This window comes from Amblyraja radiata, chromosome 7, assembly GCF_010909765.2.
Source record: "Amblyraja radiata isolate CabotCenter1 chromosome 7, sAmbRad1.1.pri, whole genome shotgun sequence".
Lineage (NCBI taxonomy): Eukaryota > Metazoa > Chordata > Chondrichthyes > Rajiformes > Rajidae > Amblyraja > Amblyraja radiata.
In genome coordinates, this window is record NC_045962.1 from 37,898,318 (window position 1) to 37,903,482 (window position 5,165).

At 44.8% G+C, this 5,165-nt stretch overlaps 1 long non-coding RNA gene across 1 annotated transcript; it reads left to right on the forward strand.

The window, feature by feature from the left end:
• On the forward strand, positions 1-1,883 carry LOC116974838. Its single transcript, XR_004412451.1, has 3 exons — positions 1-78; positions 462-603; positions 1,715-1,883. It is a non-coding gene; the product is annotated as an uncharacterized LOC116974838 (long non-coding RNA).
• Positions 1,884-5,165: the final 3,282 nt, after the last annotated feature.

Consider the following 5,165-nt stretch of genomic DNA (forward strand, 5'->3'; position numbering starts at 1 on the left):
CTGGAGTCTACTGCCAGGGCCGGGACAAGTACGAGGACCAGGCCGAGATCCATGCCCTGGTGCTGCTCTACGACCTGGGTAGGTGCTGGGGCAGGGAATGGGAGGAGGATGAGGGAAATGAGGAGGGAGATGGGGTGTGGAGAGGGGAAAGATCCTGGGGAGGTGAGGAGGGTGAGTGGGGTGATTGAGGGAAAGGAGGGGGTACGGAGGGTAGTTGCCACATCTACCGTCCCTCTCTACCCCCTCCCTATCTACCCTCACTCCCACCCTCCCTACTCCATCTCTCTCCTCCCACACTTTGTTTTATACTCTTCCAATTGCTTGAATTATGCATTATTTTGCCTATTATGTACTTTATCTTAAAACTTGGGTAAAACTTGTGAAGATCTCAAATCAAATAATGTGGTGAAATGCCCAGCTGGTGGTAACGTGGGGTTAACGATGCAACTTTTTTTATATAGATGTGCCTCTTGCTGTCCACTTAAGCTTTATTGGCTGGGGATGAATGGGACAATCAGCCCTTTCCACCAGTAATGAATAATTTAAAGGCTCCCTCAGCACTGTGGAAAAGACATACACATGAGGGCATTTTAGGTTTAGTTGGTAAGTGACAATTAACTTTACTTATTGTTCGTTTTTGCGAGTAAATGCATAGTAATGTAGCTGTACTGCTGCTTTATGCTGCATGAACTTTATAGGCATTTCATTTGCATGAGCAGTCCTTGATCTTCCTTCATTAAAACATTAAACAACAAGTATTTTGTACATATTTTGTCACTGAGTAAATTGTAAAATATAGTTATTTTGTAAGTGAGCAGAATGTTATCAGGAGTCTGTACTGCCTTTGGTCTTGTGCAGTCAAATGTATTTCCTCAAAAACAGTAGATTCGTGTGAATTTTTCTGCCAAGGTCAGTGTGCTTGATCAAAGAGCAGTGGGATTGAATTAATGTCTGAAATATGTATCGGTTTGAAGGGCAACTGAATTGCATAGAGGTCCAGAACAGCCTTACTGAGCTTAGACAGTTATCCCAACTACCTTGCAACCCTGGAATTCTTCCAGATTATGCCCAGAAATTCCTGCCATTGCTGTTCCACTGTCATTCCTGCTAGGATCCCTTTCCAGTCTACCTTGGCCAACTCCCCTCTCATGCCTTCGTAGTCCACCACCGGCACTCCCAAATCCTTTGGGGAGATTTACTCTTCACCCTCAAGACAGTAAATTTGTGGACAAGTTATAAAAACATTATCACATGTTTTTAGGTGACTCAACACATATTAACACCTGTCCAAATCCTCTCTAGGTATTGTCACATCAGAGCTGCAGATTTTATGATGCTGTGGTCTGCAGATTGTTTCCCAACATGCATATGTTTAGTTTTGAATGATTGTAGATTATAAAATATTATTATGGGGGGTAAATCCCTTTTTTAAATTAACTCAGTATGAAAAGGATCAATAATCCAGATGGTGCTCGCACATGCTCCTGTGAATCTGTATCCTGCCAGCCTCATTACTTTGGAGCACTTCAGGAACAAGTTCATGTATATAACTAATTTCTGCTCCACAAAAGGGAGAGTTTATCTCTTAAATAAGTAAGTTGTCAGAGATTTGTTCTCAATTTTCAAGTAATACATCTGGGCATGTAACATGTGCTGAAAATTGCTAGGTTTCCCTTCCAATTTTAAAATCCTCTATTCTGTGTTGGCAATTCAGTATTTCCCTTTAGGTTACCATCCTTCAGGAAGAACAATGACAAGCATTTGAACCCTCCCTTTCAACCTCCTCCAAATAATGAAAAACCTTCTACCTCAATGCGCTGGTTTTCGTAATTGGCACGAAACAAAGAGACTCGGGTTTTACTGATGGAGGGAGAGTTTGATGCAAAGGTATGAAAGGAATTAATGTTCATCGGGTTGTAGAAAATGTTATTCTCATAGTTCACTGATGTAATGCTTGTGACATAAATATTGCCTGAAGGAAACAAAACATCAGGAAAGTGGGATGTTTTTAAAAGTGTGCTGACAAGAGTCAGCTGCCTTGGCACGTCCCTGTTAGAGCGAAGGCCAAGGCAGGTAAACGTAAGGAAGCATGAATAGACAATAGGTGCAGGAGTCAGCCCTTTGAGCCAGCCATTCACTGTGATCATGGCTGATCATCCACAATCAATACCCCGTTCCTGCCTGCTCCCTAAATCCCCTGACTCCGCCAATATGCCATTCGCTTTCCCACATAAGAGATTAGTTTACAAACTTAAAGCACACGGCATTGGGGGTTCAGTATTGATGTGGATAGAGAACTGGCTGGCAAACAGGAAGCAAAGAGTAGGAGTAAACGGGTCCTTTTCACAATGGCAGGCAGTGACTAGTGGGGTACCGCAAGGCTCAGTGCTGGGACCCCAGCTATTTACAATATATATTAATGATCTGGATGAGGGAATTGAAGGCAATATCTCCAAGTTTGCGGATGACACTAAGCTGGGGGGCAGTGTTAGCTGTGAGGAGGATGCTAGGAGACTGCAAGGTGACTTGGATAGGCTGGGTGAGTGGGCAAATGTTTGGCAGATGCAGTATAATGTGGATAAATGTGAGGTTATCCATTTTGGTGGCAAAAACAGGAAAGCAGACTATTATCTAAATGGTGGCCGACTAGGAAAAGGGGAGATGCAGCGAGACCTGGGTGTCATGGTACACCAGTCATTGAAAGTGGGCATGCAGGTGCAGCAGGCAGTGAAGAAAGCGAATGGTATGTTAGCTTTCATAGCAAAAGGATTTGAGTATAGGAGCAGGGAGGTTCTACTGCAGTTGTACAGGGTCTTGGTAGACCACACCTGGAGTATTGCGTACAGTTTTGGTCTCCAAATCTGAGGAAGGACATTATTGCCATAGAGGGAGTGCAGAGAAGGTTCACCAGACTGATTCCTGGGATGTCAGGACTGTCTTATGAAGAAAGACTGGATAGACTTGGTTTATACTCTCTAGAATTTAGGAGATTGAGAGGGGATCTTATAGAAACTTACAAAATTCTTAAGGGGTTGGACAGGCTAGATGCAGGAAGATTGCTCCCGATGTTGGGGAAGTCCAGGACAAGGGGTCACAGCTTAAGGATAAGGGGGAAATCCTTTAAAACCGAGATGAGAAGAACTTTTTTCACACAGAGAGTGGTGAATCTCTGGAACTCCCTGCCACAGAGGGTAGTCGAGGCCAGTTCATTGGCTATATTTAAGAGGGAGTTAGATGTGGCCCTTGTGGCTAAGGGGATCAGAGGGTATGGAGAGAAGGCAGGTACGGGATACTGAGTTGGATGATCAGCCATGATCATATTGAATGGCGGTGCAGGCTCGAAGGGCCGAATGGCCTACTCCTGCACCTAATTTCTATGTTTCTATGTTCTATGTTTCACTGCCTGCTGTACCTGTATGCTTACTTTCAGTGACTGGTGAACAAGGACCCCCCAGATCTCGTTGTACTTCCCCTTTTCCCAACTTGACACCATTCAGATAATAATCTGCCTTCCTGTTTTTGCCATCAAAGCGGATAACCTCACATTTATCCACATTAAACTGCATCTGCCCACTCACCCAACCTGTCCAAGCCACCCTGCATCCTCCTCAGTTCACACTGCCACCCTGATTTGTGTCACTGCAAATTTGCTAATGTTACTTTTAATCCCTTCATCTAAATCATTAATGTATATCGGAAATAGCTTGTTGTCCTCTCCTATGTAAGGTTCTCCACATATGGCCTGAGGAAACTTTCTTGAATATATTTTACAATTTCTACGCTGTCTAAGCCCTTGGTACTAAGATAGTCCCAAGTCCATATTGGGAAAGTTAAAATCCCCAACCAAGCCAACCTTATTAGTCTTGCAACCAAAGCAATCTCCTGGCATATTTTCTCTACTAATTCCCATTGACTATCCCTCTGAAAAATAAAAGGAACCAAGCTAATTGGTCCAAAGACTACAAGAATTTAAATGGAAGAATGTAAGTAGCTTTTGCTCAGGAAGGTGGTGTTTGTGCAGTACCACAGGCGAGCAAATACTTCCCACTCCAGTTTATTTTCCTGTTGTAATCATGACATAGCTTAATCATCACTGCATTGGTGAAGGAGATAATTTTGACTTTGAGCATCTAGATGGGGCAGCATAGTGTGGCTCAGCAGGTAGTGTTTACACCTGAATCATGAGGCTGTGAGGAGACATGTTAACCATGGACTATGGACCATGGACTATGAGTTCAAAATGGCGGCGCCTCGCGGCTGCAGCCTCTGCAGTCCGTCTGTCTTTTATAAATTTTTGTCCTGTTGAGTGTATAGTTTGGTTGTAGTTTATATATTGTTTTTAGCTGTGTATATGTGGGGTGGGGGGGAAACTTTTAAATCTCTTCCGTGTACAGGGGACCTGACCTTTTCTCTGTCGGGTCTCCGTTGTCGTTGGGGCTTAGCACCGTGGAGCGGCCTCCAACCGGTACGACCTGGGGGCTCCAGTCGCGGAGCTGGCCGGCTTCGGAGTGTGGAGAGCGGCTGTGACCCGAATCCGGAGCTTCGGAGGCTCCAGTCGCAGGCCCGGTGGACGGTGACATCGGGAGCTCACGGGTCCCTGGTGGGAGACCGCTTTACGGAGCTCCCGCAACGGCAACGTCTCCCGCCCGAATTGTGGGGTTGAAAACGACCTGGAGCAGGCCTTACATCGCCATCGCCCGCCGGGCGGGGGCTTTAACATCGGGAGAAGAATGGAAAACAGGGGAGAGACAATGACTTTGCCTTCCATCACAGTGAGGAGGCGATTCACTGTGATGGATGTTTGTGTAAATTGTGTTAATTGTGTGTCTTGATAATTGTTTCTTCTTGTTGTATGACTGCAGGAACCAAATTTCGTTTGAACTTCATTTGAGGTTCAAATGACAATAGACTGTATTGTATTGTATTTGTGTGGAGTTTGAAAGGCTCTCTGTAACCACTAGGGACCCATTCCGTCCCCTCTCTCTACTCTTCCCTTCCCCCCCCCCTCCCCAATGTGGTCCAGATTCAGACAGGGTAGGGCTGTGGCTGCTGTAAATCCTGTGGTATTTCAGCTAAACAGGGATTATGCTGCAAAGTTTCAGTATTTGCTTACATGTGTAGGTCCTAGTATTGATAACATGCAATGGAAAAATCAAACATCTTTC